Source organism: Dendropsophus ebraccatus, chromosome 3, assembly GCF_027789765.1.
Source record: "Dendropsophus ebraccatus isolate aDenEbr1 chromosome 3, aDenEbr1.pat, whole genome shotgun sequence".
Lineage (NCBI taxonomy): Eukaryota > Metazoa > Chordata > Amphibia > Anura > Hylidae > Dendropsophus > Dendropsophus ebraccatus.
Window position 1 is genome coordinate 33,888,196 of NC_091456.1, and position 18,183 is coordinate 33,906,378.

General features: G+C 40.9%; 1 protein-coding gene across 1 annotated transcript in view; it reads right to left on the reverse strand.

Moving 5' to 3' along the window:
* The window catches only part of FAM222A (family with sequence similarity 222 member A), an 84,436-nt gene that overhangs the window by 36,482 nt on the left and 29,771 nt on the right, over positions 1 to 18,183 (reverse strand). The gene's annotated exons all lie outside the window — the stretch shown is intronic.

The window sequence follows — 18,183 nt, forward strand, 5'->3', positions numbered from 1 at the left end:
TCTCTGTCACTAGTTTATGCTACCCTGAGATAGGACATCATAAACCTACTGACAGAGTCTCTTTAAAGAGAAACTATCAGCAGGTCAGATTTGTCTAACCTGCTGATAGTTTCTTTTTAAACTATCCAACTATTGTGCATTGGGGGCTGAGGATGAAGGCATGTCTCTTACCTTCATCTTCAGCGCTGTTCCTGTGCAGTTTGTAGTGTAAACCTGTGTCTAATAGGTCAGCTTGGAGCACTCAGGGACGAGGATGCCAACTCCAGAGCACTGATCTGCCCCGTCCCTGGATGGCCCGCTTGACTCATAATCTTTGGAAGAAGGCGGACCAAACGGGTGCAGATCGGCACTTTGGGGCAGTAGGCCCACACCCTGTTTTTCAAACGGCCTTACCAAACACAGCATTACACTACGTACTGAGGATGCGGGTAAGAGACATACTGTTATCCTCATCCTCTAGGAGTTGTCAGCAGCTTAGATTTGTCTACCCTGCTGATAGTTTCCCTCTAACTTTAAAACCACCTGGCGCCATAAAAGTGTTTATATACCGGTATATACTTGTGACAGCTAGGTACCAGTTATTGATAAGGCACCAATGTGTCAGCCACCTTCACCTGTCATCAAATTATTCCTTTCCCCATCCATTAAATTATTGTAAGAGACTAACAGGGAGCTCCAGTGTGTCTTGTCTTCAGGTAATAGAGGCTTGCCCGCAGACGCTTCCTTTCACTGTGACACACATTTCCAGAATTACAGACTTTCCACAGTATGCAAAACACAAGCGATTTGTATCACTTAAACAAAGCAGTTCGGCAAAACTGATACAAGTTTTAAAAGCCGAAGGACAAAGCTGTTATTTAAAACCAGGCAGGTGTCTGCCGAGCTCCAATTGTAAACCGTCACTTCCTTTTTTCTCCCTTTATTCAGATTCTTAATGAGGTATTCATCCTTTGAAAGATATCTGCGCCACCTCCTTAAGATACTAATTTCACAACAAAATCCTCGTTACAGAGTAATTACTCTAAACGCCTGTCTAAATTCCATCTGTCCTCCTGCTCTCTCTCAAAGGCAAATGGAGGAGTTTGCAGTGCGGCGTTTAAAGCGATGCTCATTTGTTTCTTTTCATTCATTTTTTTAATTAACTTTTTATGTGAGCGAGGAAGTGAGCAGGCAAGAATTTGTCCACTGGATCTAATCCATGGCAGACAGGAAAAAAAAAAGTTACTGCACAGGGTAAAGCAAAAGATAGTCCAACAAGGGCAAGACTAGCAAAGTGGGCCTCAACTATGATGGAAATGATGCAAATGTAAAAACATTTCAGTTCAGATACATACATAGTATAGGTTAATCTATGAAAACTTGGCCACATTCTGATTTCTTGATAGAAAACCCCACCTGGAATAACTCACAACCAGACCACATCAGAGCGGTGTGATTCCACGCCAAGCAAACAAATGCGATCAGCTTTCCCTTGCGGTGGCACAAGAAATCGAGAGACCGGGCAGCACAAATTATCCTTGTATCGTTCTTGCAGCCCGGGAAACTGAGAGCATAGATATGTATATATTTGTGCTGTCAGTTTCCAGATCACAAGCAGCAGTGCTACTTGTGATCATGCATCTAGGTCTCCCATATTCCAGACAAATCTTAAGGCTCCGCCTCCTCAGGCGGTCAATCGTTTTGGATGAGGCGGGGCTTGAAGATACAGCCAGCAGATGGGGGATGGGACACCTAGATGCTGGATACATATAATACACTGCTGCTTATGTTCTTTAAACTGACTAGCACAGATATACACATATCCGCAGTCTCAGTTTTCCATCATCGTTATCCACCACACATAACCCTGTTTGCACAAGGAAATAACGCTAACTGATCAGCCGAGGCGTTTTCCTCGCCCTTGCTGATTGGTGTCACCTTTACACTGGTCAATAATCGGCCACAGGAGCTAGGCACTCTATATTTAGTCATTATAAGCTCTTACCCAAAAGTTGGAAACTCAGAAGAGTTGCCATTAAATAATCTATTCAAGATTAGAACAATGCTGCTTTCTTCCAAAAACAGCACCTCCCCAGTTTGTGTGCGGTATTGCATCTCAGTTCCAAAGCACATAGAGCTAAGCTATGATGCATCACACAAAGCCTGAGCACAGGTGTGGATCTGCTTTTGGAAGAAGGTAATTACTGGATGTTCTAATCTTGGATTTATGTTCTAATGCCTTGAATACATCCTATTTCAAAAAGTTGCCCAACTACTTTAATTTCAAGAAATAGTTTTGTTTTGCTTGTTTAAAGTAGTTTCACTTTAAAAGAGGTCTGAGGAGTGGTGTTTTTACTTGTGGAGATTGCCAGCTGGTGTATGGAGTCATATAAGCCAAGAAAGGCACCCTTGGAAAATGGTAGGCTCGTTAACTTTCCTAAAGAAGGAAACAGCTGTGTGTCTAGTCCCACCAATGTGAAGTAGATATCATGTAAGCCAGTGCCTGACTCATAAAACATGACTAAGATTATTAGCCAATCTCCTAGAATCTCCTCCACAATGAAGAGGACCCATCTATAAGCAGCTGTTTTGGTGTAGGCCCTCATCAGTACATGGTAAGGTGCTGATTGACTCGGCAAGGTGCTTTATGTGTATCTGAGGGGTCATGGCTCTTCAGAGACTGTCAGTGACATACATTTTTTATGGGTCAGACATTACTTTACTGGGTAGCTTTCCCCAATACTAGGCACACGAGAGACAGCTTCAGTTTGACAGAAACATTGAACATATTCTGCATTTTCTCCGGCATCTCCTTTCAGCTACGATACGGGATCGTGTCAGTGTCTCTCTGAGCCCGGGCAATATTTCTATATGTTTGGTCCATAGTGACTTCTTTTCAACCTGTTTAAACCGGCTGGTTGTTATTGCATTTCACCATATAATATTTTGACCCATCAAGGGCTATCTGGCCCCATTCATTTTTGGTCTCCTCATGAACCCATACAATGGGGGAAACCCGTCGAGATCCCGATTGTTACTAATACAAGTGATTACTGTTGGGTCAACATATCTAGCAAAGTGTTTGCACCTGTCGACCAGCCTTGGACTGTGTTGCATAATATTAAGTGACCACACATCTTGTATCCATATTTATTCTGGACTTCACTTTTGGTCTCCTGATAAACCCATACAATGGGGGAAACCTGTTGAGACTAATAAAAACTGATAAATGTTAGTCTATATGCCGCAGTGATAAGTAATTTTATTAGCATATGACGTCAAGACTGGAAATAGTGATACATAGTCTATATATAACATTATAAATGATATACAAATTTTTATATATATATATATATATATATATATATATATATATATATATATACAGAAATAAATTTGGATAGCGGAATTAGTTTATCATGATGACATACGAGGTGTTTAATACAGAGACACAAATAATAAATATCCTCAGTAAAAAACACTATTGAAAAAGTCAATAACCCATATTGATCTAGGGATACATCTCTGCCTTATCAGTGTTGTAAAAATATACCCTCCCCCCGCAGATGTATCCAAAAAGCATATGCAGAAGCACACAGTATTTCCAGCAAAAGCCTACGACCAATTTTTTTTTCTAAATAAAAACATATTTGCCAACAACGCGAGCCTGCCTCCAGGCAACTGCTCTTCCACCGTTCAGTAGTAAATGAATTTGCTTCCTTACCTCCAAACAAGCATGCATGAACATACATATAGCCATTAACTCTGTGGTTTCCACTATCCCGCAATTCCACGAGAGGACTGCAGCCACTCAGGCGGAAATAGCAAATTATTTGTGTTCTCAAGACTAATGACGGATGAATACTTCTGACCTCTAGAAAAATAAAATAATATAGACTCAACTGAATCCCAATCAAGGAGACATTTAATAAAGATTTCTCCATATGTGCATACAGGGAGAGGTCTAGGACTGCTCCAATGACTTGGACATTCTAATCCTATTTAGTCTCTGAAGATAAATAGCTACAGAGCTACTGATCTACTCACAATTATGGAAAAACCATACAGGCATATATTTTTTCTTGCCGTCTTCTTGGCTGTCTTCTTAATGGATTTTCTACTAAAATTTGGTCCCTATAAAATACTCTTGGGACATATGGCTAAAAGTTGAGAGGGGCTATTGTGTGTTTATACCTGCTTAAAGGGGAACTCCGGTTAAGAAAGATTTAATCGTGTTTAATCCCCACCCATAATCTAAGCTTGTTTGTATTAGGTTTCTATTACATGAATTGGGCCATTTGTCTGCAGCACATCCTGATTCACACCCTGAAGCTGCTGCAAATCCTCACTTCCTGGTTCACTCTGTCTCCACTCCTCTGTTCCCTCCCTTCTGAGACAGAGATCACATGATCTCTGTCTCTTTTGTTGCCAGGCAACCTGTGTCACCTCATCTATAAATTCTCCCACCTCTGACATCAAATAATGGTCACCTGGCCAAGGGCGGGGAAACAACAGCGTCTCCTGAGTAGTATTGGGGGAAGGAGACACTGTTGTTTACTGTGCAAAACAGAAGCAAATTGAGCCAATGGCGGGTAGATATAACCAGACAAGGGAGGGTACCTGGCAGTTTGTCTTGAGGTGCAATGCATGCTGGGAGATGTAATTTACTGGCGAAATGCCATGATGTAATACTGGGATCATTTGTAAAAACTTGAATTTGGAGCTAGGAATGACGTAGACAAGCAGAAAATGTGTCAAACAGTGGGGGATTGGTGAGTGCACCTCTATGCTTTTTGTGCATTTTATTTTTTTTATAGGATGTTTTCACTATGCGCATGGTGTATCCTCATATACCAAATGGATGTGTCCCAAGATTATGAACAGGAGTATGGCACTCTATCAAATACACTGCCTTAAGTTTATAGATTGGGGACCAAATTTCAGCTTTGACTATAAAGATCAATATAGAGTTCCTTTAAAACTGGGCATAATTTAGTGAAAGATCCCAAGGCATACCCCTGATGTTTACTGTTGGGTGAAACATGACTGGTTGTCCTCTTTTCACCTTTGTCATGCTATTGTCCTCCTACACAGAAGGCATCAGAAGGGTCTGCCAGTCACTTGTCTTCTGCTGAAATTAAACACATATTTGGCCTAGCTGAACACACATAGACAGTAATCTGGCAATTAGAACTATCTCCTGTCTATGTCCTTTGCAATAGGCAAACAAAATTGGGGTTTAAACATCATGCGGTTTATTATGTCAATGTGATGCAGGAGGCACAAAATACCCCATGACTCGGTGATGTCAATAGCGACTGTGAACCAGTCACAGGAAAATGCTTGATAAAAGTCCTGCATTGTTCCCTCTTATACCAGACTTCTTTTATTGTAGTTATCAGCTTTTCTCCAAGCTTTTCCTCGAGAATTAAGGTCAGTTTAACACACGAAACATGACTTAGTTTATTAACAGGGGCAATGTGACTAGCCGAAAGAGTAGAGGTTACTGTGGACATGCTTTCATCTTGCCTGCTTTTGCAGAGCTCAATAGCCGGGACATGCTGAAGATACATTGATGGCTACAATCAGCCCTTAGGGGCAAGTTCATTGCAGCTGTTTTGTGAGAGGGATTAATCAGTGAGAAAGCAGAGAGATAGCATCTCTTGACATGAAGTGATCCTGGCAGTTCTGCTAATCATCAAATTAGATTTTCTGCTACAGTTGTCTATGCATAACTAAATCTGTAGTTGATGGGGTAGAGTGGGGGAGGAACTGGGAAGAATAGAGAGGAAGAGCCACAGGGGGGGGGGGGGAGAAGAGATCAGAGGGAAAACAAGAGCACACAGGGCACTGATGAAGAACACATGACTGCTTTTCTATAGCATCCCTCATATCCGGAGTACATGTAATAAAGAAGCGAGTAATGCATTATATACCTTAAATCAAACTTTGCTGTGGGTGGTGGAGGCATGTCCTAAGTGCACTTACTGTCACGTGGAAGATATTTTCCACCACACTGTAGACTTCCTATTGAATGACACGACCAGCAGTGCTCTGGTCATGTTTGACCCCATTGATGTTACTATTAAATCAAAGATGGCCTTACACATTTGATAAAAGTAGGCTGATGGCCCAACCATCGTTCAATGAGCAGTGAATGATCATTTTTACAGATGTTATGTAGCCCGTTTCACATATTAGCCCTTACAGTTGTTCAAAATGACTATGCATGTCAATGACAATGGTTGAAAGACGAAATCTTTCTGGGAGTATTCCAGGAATGTTCTGAGAATATAAAGATCCTTCGTCCATTATCACCTGAAAATTTCAAACATGGCTGACTTCTTTCTAGACGATACCAGTCTGCCATTCATTGGCTGAAAGAGCAATTTATTAGAGATGAGTGAACTTTAAGCATGTTCAGGTTCATCCAGACCCGAACTCTTGGCATTTGTTTACCGGTGACTGAGAAAGTTGTATGCAGCTCTAAGGATGCATGGAAAACACGGATACAGCCATAGGCCATGTTCACACGTTGTATGAGACTGGCCGTTCTGTGACCCGGTCAGGAAACGCAACGGCCGGTCTCAGAAAAGATCATCCCGGCCTGTACTGGAGTACTGGCCAGATGATCTTTAGCGCTGCTGAGTTCTGATGCAGGCGCAAGCTCCATAGTGTGCACTGACAGGGTTTTCTGCGGCCGCTATTTAATGAATAGCAGCCGCACAAAACTGACACGTCAGTTTCTCTCGGTGTTGCTAGGGATCCCGGCCAGAGTGTATACTATGTGTATACACTCCGTCCGGGATCCCTCAGAAGGAAGCACAATGTAAGGTTCATATAAATCACAGCCATTGTTCAAATCGGCAACAACGGCCATGAATAACATGAACCTTATGTTGTGTAAACATGGGCATAGGATGTATCGTTGTTTTCCAGGACTTTCTAGGACAGCCACCAGTAATCAAACCCGAACATGCTTAAAGTTCACTCATCTCAACTATTTATTACGATATTTTACCTGATGAATGATCATTTTGGTTAAATTAATCATCCATTTTTTTAATTCCTCTAATGTCTATGGGTCGTTTCCCCTAGGTATAAAATGTACTGTTACTTTCAAACTTAATAGACTAAAATAGACCAAATCACATACAATCTAATCAAACATACGTATAGAAGTTTTTTCTTTCTTGCTTTTTTTTTTTGGCGCTCCATGTTCCTCTTACAGACATCCTAAATACCGGTCTTTCTTTCAAACATCCATGAATATTTTTTTTCCTGCCTGGAGCCACCACTAGGGGGAGCATAACCTAAGCAGATCTATACAACTCCATAACTCAATCATAAATCTGTTTTCAGAAAGATCATACGGGCCCTAAAAACACAGACAAATATTTGTCCAGTACAAGCTCTAAATGACTGTATAGAAGGAGCACTCATACTAGGTAATTTAGTTGGTTGGTCTTGGTTGGTGGTGGTCCTGGTAGTGGGGGGTGATTGGTATAAATGGCCTCACAAAAGACAGCTCATATCTTACGATCAATTTTGCAGCCATTTATTTCCATTATTGTTGACTATGTTTACACAGGAAACTCTACATCCGGCAAATAATATTTTTTACTGCCACAGTAAAGAGATGATCAGCCAACGGACAACTAAAGGCCTTGGGGCTATTGATTAGAAAAATAAAGCTCTAAACCTTATAAAGATACATGATAAAATCAATGGGGGAGATTTATCAAACTGGTGTAAAGTAGAATTGGCTCAGTTGCCCCTAGGAACCAATGAGACTCTACCTTTCATTTTGCAAGGAATCTGTGAGGAATGAAAAGTGGAATCTGATTGGTTGCTAGGGGCAACTGGGCCAATTCTACTTTACACCCCTTTGATAAATTTCCCCCAATAAGTACAAAATTGATTCATTGATAGGCATTTTTTAAAAGGCAAAATAAGCATTCGTTCTTAATAATTGAACTATGTAAAGGGCCATTTGTCAGCTGTTCACATCAGTTATGCGGGCCTAAATATCATTAGTTGGCCCCACATTGTCCTCATTGTTAGTTGGCCCCACATTGTCCTGAGTAAATACAGGATTGAACATGAAGAGCTGAATAATCCAGTGTAAAGACTTCTTACATGAGCACCGATCTGCTAGATCAGTGCTTGTTTACATGTGAAGGTCGGCCCTTCTAAAATAGCCCACTGTGGCTTCACATGTAGTATTTTGGTCAGTATTTGGTCACATGTAGCATTTTGGTCAGTATTTGGTCACATGTAGTATTTTGGTCAGGATTTGATCACGTAGCATTTTGGTCAGGATTTGGTCACATGTAGTATTTTGGTCAGGATTTGATCACGTAGCATTTTGGTCAGGATTTGGTCACATGTAGTATTTTGGTCAGGATTTGGTCAGTATTTTGGGCTTATAGTAAATACATGTAGTATTTTGGACTTGACAGAGAAAAGCTATAATGGAAATAGTTACACATTTCTGTATTTTTGTCCAACTCCTGGTTTTGGTAAAAAATACTGTGTGTGTGAAGCCCACAAATGGTGGGGTGGTGAGAAGCTTTTGGAGACCAAGCTGATGACCCATGGAGTTCGGGCAGCAAAAGGTAATGAAGCCAACCCCAAAAAATAATATGTTACCATCATTAAATAGCTCACAATGCCCACACATCTTTTTAAAGTTTAATAGTCAAGTGGGCGTGGTGAACTTATTTTAATAATGGTAAAAAAACATTAGGTGATGGGTGTGACTATATACTCAGGGGGTGTGTATTATATATAAAATGTAAGACATTTATACCCACAGTCTGTGTATTCACGCCCATCGCCTGATATTCACTCCTATTATGAAATTAAGTTCACACCCATCTGACGATTAACTAGTCAGAAAAACTATAAATGGAAGGACATATTAGGAAACTGTTATTAGGGCACCCTAAGCTATTTAATACAAGTGACATCTCATTTTTGAGTCTTCCAGTACTTATCATCTGCTGTATGTCCTGCAAGAAGGGGTGTATACTTTCCAGTCTGCCACAGTGCTCTCTGCTGCCACCTCTGTCAATGTCACGAACTGTCCAGAGCAAAGTAAATCCCCATAGAAAACCTCTCCTGCTCTGGACAGTTCCTGACACGGACAGAGGTGGCAGCAGAGGGAACTGGAAAGAATAAACCACTTCCTTCAAGACATACAGCAGCTGATAAGTACTAGAAGACTTGAGATTTTAAAATAGAAGTAATTTACAAATCTATATAACTTTCTGACACCAGGTGATTTGAATTTTTTTTTCTTATCCGGAGTACCTCTTTACGGATAACCACCATTTATAGTACTGCTGTAATCTAAGGCTATACCAGGCGATAACATTTTCATGTAGAATCATAATTTGCCATAAGTTATAGTTATTTTTACCAGTTCATTATAATGGTAGTGTCAGCAATAATATATATAAATATATATATATATATATATACACACTATTATACTATATATATATATATATATATATATATATATATATATATATAGTATACAGGAATCACTGTGGCACTCAAAAAGTAGTGAAAAAAATAAGTGGTTTTTAAACCGCTATATATATATATATATATATATATATATATATATATATATATATTATACTATATCTAATATAATAAGTAAACTGGATAATGTCTGTAACAGGTGCACTTAGCACAATAGTGTAATTGTTAACCAGTGTAATTGTATGCAGTGCTTATCCTTAAAGCTGTGGCAGATTGTACTAAATGGGTCCCTCCTGATCCCAAATTAATCCTAGTGCTGATGACTAATTTAATGCTAAGTACTGGGACATTGTACATCTCACGTCCCCTCAGCTGATGTAAAATGTTGTCCTGAGAGAGTTCAACCGGAACGTCCTTCCACAGTCCACCTGCCCTAGCTAAGGCTGAAGTAAGAGGCTGGGGCCGTAAATGCGTCTATACGACGCAGAAGCATTCGGCACAGCAGCGGTTTGCATGTATGCAAAACATATCAGAAGCAACCGCTTCACAACAATCAATCTTCAGCATCGGCTGGAAAAAAAATATGACATGCTTCTCTGTCATCAGACTTCCTATGGCAACAAGCTGAGCAGGCAAATGGATTTTATGGCACAGGTGGTTTCAAATGAATACAGCTGTAGCAGAGCCGAGTTTGGTATGGTATTTGTGGTTTTATTTAAAGGGGTACTCCAGCGAGAAAAAAAAAATACTTGCAAATCATCCGGAGGCGGAAAGTGCCAGAGATTTGTAATTTAATATTAAAAAATCTCAAGTCTTCTAGTACATATCGGAAGCTGATTGTTCTGCAGGAAGTGGTGTATTCTCTTCAGTCTGACACAGCGCTCTCTGCTGCCACCTCTGTCCGAGACAGGAACTGTTCAGAGCAGTAGCAAACACTCATAGAAAACCTTTTCTGCTATGGAAAACAGAGAGCAGCAGAGAGCACTGTCAGACTGGAATGAATACACCACTTCCTGCAGGACATACAGTAGCTAATAAGTACTGGAAGAATTGAGATTTTTCATAGAAGTAGATTACAAATCTTTGGCACTTTCTGACAGGAACTGTCTAGAGCAGGAGAGGTTTTCCATGGGAATTTGCTACTGCTCTGGGGAGTTCCTTATATAAACAGAGATGGCAGCAGAGAGCACTGTGTCAGACTGGAAAGAACACACCACTTCCTACAAGGCATGCAGCAGATGATAAGTACTGGATGACTTTAGATTGTTAAATGCAAGTAAATTACAAATCTATTTCTGAAACCAATTATATAAATAAAAATTCACCAGAGTACCCCTTTAATACGGCAGCTAAACCTACTGTTCTAAGGCACAAACAATGCAGACTCCATTTTTAAAAGACATATTAAGACATAAGTATTACACTGTGACATCTACAACATAGATTTTAACATCTCATCTTTCCCTGGTGAATGTTTATAATTTCACAATTCTGTATTTAGCCCAGGTTCCTTAGCTACCTTTCCCCTGTGCTGCTATATAATGGCCTGTAAGCTATACCGCTGTACAGATGGCACCACTGTGCATCTGCTGACTATGCCTGTGGCTGGTCATAGGCTTTTTATTAAATCCGCAATGTTGATGACATGCAAACTCACCCAGCTCCACAGCGGACTACAGGCTAATGTAATTGAGAAAAGTGAGAATAGGATAAGGGGTACCTAGCGGGGTACCTAACAGGGTACTATGTAACAAAGGGGGCAAGAATGACATTAGAATATATAGCAATTATTGGTGTTTTACATAGCTCTTGCAGATATGATATAGTTATAATTTTAGGACTACCCCTTTAAGATAGGCCATCAATGTGTGACTGGTTAAAAGGGTTATCCAGCGCTACAAAAACATGGCCACTTTCCCCCCTCTCTTGTCTCCAGTTCAGGTGGGGTTTGCAATTAAGCTCCATTTACTTCAATGGAACTGAGTTTGAAACCCCACCCAATCTGGAGACAAGAGAGGGGGAAAAGTGGCCATGGTTTTATACCGCTGGATAACCCCTTTAAGTTCCAATTTCAGGATCCCTAATCGATCAGCACTGCGAGGTCTGCAGGTATGCACATAGCCCTAGCAAGTTAATTGGAGCACTTGGCGGGTCAACAGAAACTACTCAAATGGGAAAGAGATGTATGGGAGGGCATTACAATCCATGGCCGTTGGTTGGACATTTTTTGGACAATTATCATTTTGAGGCCAAATAATGACCATTCTTTCAAAATAACAGATGTTATCAGGCCTGAAAATACTGACCGTCCAAAAAAAAAAAGCCATCAAATGGCCAATAAAAGACGTTGTGTGGTCGTGGTCTATCAGTATAGAATACAGAATGCCAGAGGTTTCAAATATACAAATTACATAAGCATTTTTTTTTACCTATTATACCATGACTGTAGTAGGGGGCAGTATGTTTAAAGAAGGGTTAGCAAAAAGTAGCTATATTCTTCCAAAAAAAGCGCCACACCTGTCCTCTGGTTGTGTGTGGTATTGCACCTCTGTTGTCCATTGAAGTAAATACAGCAAATTCATCATATCAAACACAACCTGAGGACAGGTGCGGCACTGTTTCTGGAAGAAAGCAGCTATGTTTTTCTAATCCTGGATAACTCAGGATACTGACAGATTCCCTTTAAGACTAAGGAGTTCCACTTTTTTTTTTTTTTTTTCATTTTCTTGGAAAAAAAAAAAAAATCCCAGAACTGTGACAAAGATTCCTTTCAAAAATGTTCTGTGCTTGATGAAATATTACTACTTCATTTTTGATGATAAATTCACTTTGAAGTGGGCTGGATTCTAAGCAGCTCAAAAAGAGCTAGTGTGTCTTTGTGATACTGCAGTGTGGCTGCTATGTTAATTACCATGTTTTCCTATCACATTCACTATTTAGCTGGGGGAAAAAAAATCTGTGCCAAAATATTTCTAAGACCACTATACCAAATGTCATGGTGGGCTGGTCTTTTCATCCCCTTTGCGTGGTCTGTAAAAATTTGTAGGCTTAATGAAATGAATTTTGGATCTCATGTGTGACTTAAAGGGGTGCTCCAGCATGGGGGCACTTTCTGGGGGGGACCGGGGAGGAGGTGGCTGAAATAAAAGACGTCCACTCACCTCCCCGGTTCCAGCGGCGGGTCACTCATCGCGGCGCTGCGGTCCCCGGCCGCTTCCTGGTGTCGGACGTCACCCGAGACGCTACGTCTCAGGGCCGCTCAGCCACTCAGTGAAGGAGGCGGGATCCGCGCGGACTTCAAACGGATCCTGCCTCCTTCACTGAGACCCGCCGCTGGAACCGGGGAGGTGAGTGGATGTCTTTTCATTCACCCACCTCCTCCCCGGTCCCCCCCAAAAAGTGCCCCCACACTGGATAACCCCTTTGAAGTGTCACTGTCATTATAACTTTCAAATTGTAAATCAACAGTAGATGTAATATAAAGCAAGTTTGCAATTTACATTCATTATTTTTTTTGTTATCATGCTGTATAACAAAGATATACTTACCAGAAATCCAGGTCCAGTCTCCTAAAGGCAGATTTTCACCGGACTAAACACAGGAATTCCGTCCAGTACAGAGAGTCACGGCTCAATGTGTCCATCAGTCACATGACTGCCTTCTCTCTGTGAGGGCTCAGATGGCCGGGGATACACAGGACTTCCAGTTTTCTGACTTTTTTTTTTTCTCAAAAAACAAGAAACAGTCAGAAAACAGGAAGTGCCGTGTTTTCCATGATAACTAAAAAAAAAAAATGAATGTAAATTGCAAACTTGCTTTATATCACATCTACTGTTGATTTACATTTTGAAAGTTGTAACGACAGTGACACTTTAAGGGTGACACTGAGAAAACAAGTAATCAGCTGAAAGGTAGAATTAAGTTCACGGAATGTAATGACTTATTTTTTTCCTTTTACAGTCCATATGCCATAATCGTCTGTAAGGCTATGTTCCACCTTTGGGAACATATGGGGGGGAATGCGGGAATCATGTTCATGAATAGCAGCCATCTACTTAACGAGGCGGACGAGTTACCCCGATAAGTTCCCAAAGTGGAAAAGTCCAAAGCCATAAAGAGATTTTCCACCTTAAACTAATTTCTCTCCTAAACATGGGATAGGAAACGAATAAGAAATTGTGTGTGTGTGTGTGTGGGGGGGGGGGGGTCCGACCTCTGTGACCCCTGGAAATCTCCAGATTGACACCTGTCTCCTTTGTTTTGAATACAGCCGCAGGTACGGCATGTGACACGCGGCTCTATTCCTTCTCTATGGAGCCGCCAGAAAGTGCAAAGTGGATTTAAGGTGGAAAACCTCTTTAACATCAGTTGGTAGATACAAACCATGATTGTTCTAGGCACAGAACTCTACAGAACTCTAAAACTCACAAGGCTCTTTAACATGGGAAGACCCATTCACCTAATAATGTGTAAAAGGGCCGGCGACCAGCTGAAACGCCCGCTCGTCAGCTGATTTGATCATCGAAACCCATTGACTCATTAGTTATTCCCTATCCTGTGGAATCAGTATAACCCTTCAATTGTTGGTTGCTGTCCAACTACCAGGACAGAGGGGGCCATAATGTAAGTTAATGAGTACAATGGCAATTGTGGCCATCTGCTGTGCAGGCCACTTTAACCTAGCTCCATTTGCACCAATAATCTCAGACCATATATTTCTTTGGCCATGTTGAAGTTCAGTTGCCTGATCCTTTTCTTATTAGAGAAAAAAAGAGATGTCTGGCAGTGTCTTTCTCTCATTTGCTCATTTAGAATACATGCTGAGTGTGAATGTGTATGAAGAGATAGCTGTCAAATGTACGGTAAACCTATAGATTAGATCTAGTGTTGAGCGAACTTCAGAAAAGTGTCCGGGTTGGGCCACGTGCCCAAACCCGAATGCTCAGCATTCAACTCCTGGCATCTGGAGAAGTTGGATGCCATACTAGCAGTCCTGGAAAACATGGATACAGTCAAAGGCTGTATCCATGTTTTCCTGGTAGCCCTAGGGTGGCATCTAATGTCTCCAGTGTTGAATGCCGATTGTTCCACTTTTGGCTCAACACCAATTATATCCTAGATAGTGTGAACATACCCTACCAAAAGCTATGCAGCAAAACAAGAGGATGACCCTGGGCGGAGTCTTGATGGTGATACTCACATCTCCCTAGAAATAAGGAGTACTCAAGGACTCAAGAACTAGTAAAAGAGAATCTTTCTCTTCCATAAATTTCCAATATTTCTTTCCATAAATTTCCCCTCCTTCCAGGTATACTAACCAAAGCACCAGAGAAGCCACAGGAAGCCTAAATCTGCTCCCCGGCTTTCTATATCCAGTAAGTTTTTGAATTAAGTGCCTCTACAAGTTACATATCAGGTCGCCCTTCACTTAAACAAAGTGTGCGGTTCACCTCAAGCTGCAGCATAACCTTTTAATTCCATTGACTCGATCCACTTGCCCAGCCTCAATTAAAAATACATAAGGGTATTATTTATTCAATAAGACTTACTTATGTGAAATATAATCATAACGTCTCAGCGGTCCACAGAGGATGAAAAGGCTCTGTGCCAAGGTGGGAAGGACAGATTGTGGAAGTTTAAATGCCTGCTGCCAACATTTTTACACAACAGTGTGCAATACATTTCCACGACAAGACCTCGTGTCATGGTCTGATTGGAAAGTGAGAAAATAACCGAACAATTTTATTGTTTTTTTGTTTGTTTTTTTGTATACAAAAATACTCTGTAAACCCTTCACCACCAAAAAAATCTGGTGGTCGCGAAATGTATTTTATGAAGGATTTCTTTGCATTCCATGGGATTATGTCTGACACTGTTATGCCTTAGAGGCGTCTATCAGCATGAAACATTTTCTTGCAGGTCACGCTGAAGTCAATGGGGCAGTGGATGGAAACTAATGTCATTCATTGCATATGTTTTCCAAATCTGTCATCCCATTGACTTCAATGTCATTTCGAGTGGTTAGGTTTTCAGTTCAGTTCTGTTTCATTAAAATATATAAATAACTAGCGTCGGCCTAGTCTTAACTAGGTGCCAGATGTAACTGGTAAATAATGCATTTTGCTGGGAAGCTTGCAATCTATAATAGCTTACAAGGAAGCTCGGCCCTCCTATAAGAATGTCGGCTGTTTGGCGTAGTGACTTAAATATAACCTTGGAATGGAGATAGCTGTCTCCAATTAAATATTAAGGGAACGGAGAGCTGTACTGCTTCAGAGATGGATGACCTCGAACCATGGACATTGGTTTGTGTGTCTATATAGTAATACATGCTGTTCTGGATGGTTTCTGCAACTACAGCTAAACTGTGTAGGTCTAGTTTTGACCAGAATGATAACAGAGTTTATGTAATGAGATACTATAATTATAATAGCATTTCAAAGGCGAGTGTCATTTACAATTTCAGCTATCACACTCAGTACATAACACTGTCAGGATTAGTGATTGCTTCTTTTCAGAGTCATAAGGAACCACTTGAGAAGCTACCATAGTGCACCCAGTAATGCAGCAACACCAATTTATAGCCTCCTTAATGCCCGGGTCAGCTGATTAATCAGTACAGTTACCCCATTCAGTCCATGACACAATTCCTAAAATCTAGTAATAGACTGGATTAGGTGACCGCTCTTGGCTAATCCCAAGGAGATGCTCAATTCGCCTATGACATTGGAGGATTTTTCCTAAAACATTTATTCCATCATAGTTTTATCAAAAGTGTTGGTTTTTTTATCAGCAACCCAAGACCAATTTATACGTCTGGAGAGCTACGCACTCGGCACTGTCCCCTATGTCCTGGTTTGACACCACATAACCCTGTATAGGTTAGCGTTCCACAACGGACAAATTTAGTTGACCTTTATCAAACTTATGGCCGGCGCAAATTCACCCCTTCTTCCTGGTGTACACCTACTGTATCCCCTGCTAGCCCAATGGGCAGGTGGGGGGGCAGTGAGGCAGAGAGGAGGTGCGGCCTCTTCCCGTGCCTCATTTAGCATGATTTACACCTGCATTATGATTCAAATCTACACTTGCTGGTAGATTTGGTAAGCGGGGCACAGGGTAGGCAAGAGATTGGTTGCAGCGGTGACATTCCACTAAGCGTCCTATTAGAGTGATAAACTATAGCAACCTGAAATCATTCACCATATACATGGAACGACAGTCATTAGCTACGATCATAATTACGATCATGTGTATACTCAAACATTTGAGCATGCAATCGTAATAACGAACGGACAATGTGTACATATACTGAACGGTTAACAATGATTTTATGATCAGCTCCAAAGATGCGACTGACGACATATAGATGAATTGTCGTCAGTCATTTGAGCATTGCCTGCACACAGAAGGATTATCGCTTAAGTTCAAATGATATAACGATTTTTCGCACAATAATCTTTCCGTGTAATAGAGCCCTGAGGTTCTTCCGAAAGTGGAACTGATCTCTTGCTGTTTTCGATTTTGCTTGCATGCAATAAAAAATAGACGAACAAAACACAACAACCACTGAACTCAGGGAGAACAGCGAAAAATTCCAATGGAGTACTCATTTACGAGTCTCCACTGATTGTCCCCTACAAAATTTGAATATGCAAAGAAGGGGTCAGTGGAGCCTCAGTTGCGAGTCTCAAAACACGGGAATAGCCAGATATCTCTCTCTCCAGAGAAGGAAGCCCATTGCCAAGGGGTGCCTCCTAGTGGGGAGAGCACCAAACCACCCTGATACGTAGTCCCTCAGGTCATCACTCTGTTACGAGCTTTGGGACCTAAATAGGGAAACACCTTATATGGGGCTTTAACATTAACTAGTATTAGAGATGAGCAAACCTTGAGCATGCTCGAGTCCATCCGAACCCGATCGTTCGGCATTTGATTAGCGCTGGCTGCTGAAGTTGGATAAAGCCCTAAGGCTATGTAGAAAACATGGATATAGTCATTGGCTGTATCCATATTTTCAAGACAACCTTAGAGCTTTATCCAACTTCAGCAGCCACTGCTAATCAAATGCCGAATGATCGGGTTCGGATGGACTCGGTATGCTTGAGGTTCGCTCATCTCTAACTAGTATTTGTGTCCCTGTCATTATAACTATATTATAAGTCTAAATCAACAGTAGATGTGAAATAAAGTACGTTTGCAATATACATTTTTTTTGTTTTGTTATGCTGTCAAACATCCAGGTCCAGTCTCCAGAAGGCAGATTTTCTGACTTGTGCTAGTTGAAAAAAAACAGACTAAACACTGGAATTCCGGCCAGTACGGAAAGTCACGGCTTAATGTGTTGGTCAATCACATGACTGCCCTCTCTCTGTGAGCGCTCAAATGTCCTGGGATACACAGGACTTCCTGTTTTCTGACTGCTTCCTGTTTTTTGAGAAAAAAAACTGTCAGAAAACAGGAAGTGCCGTGTTTTCCATGATAACTTAAAAAAATAAAATAATGAATGTAAATTGCAAACTTGCTTTATATCACATCTACTGTTGATTTAGATTTTGAAAGTTAAAACGACAGTAACACTAAAGATAATAGCTTCCTTTGTGAACATGAATTCCGCCGAGAGTAGAAAAATTAGTCAATCCAATTTGTCACTTTTAGAGGTGATCCCGCTGTAAATCTGCACAGTGATAACAGTATGTTACACAGGGC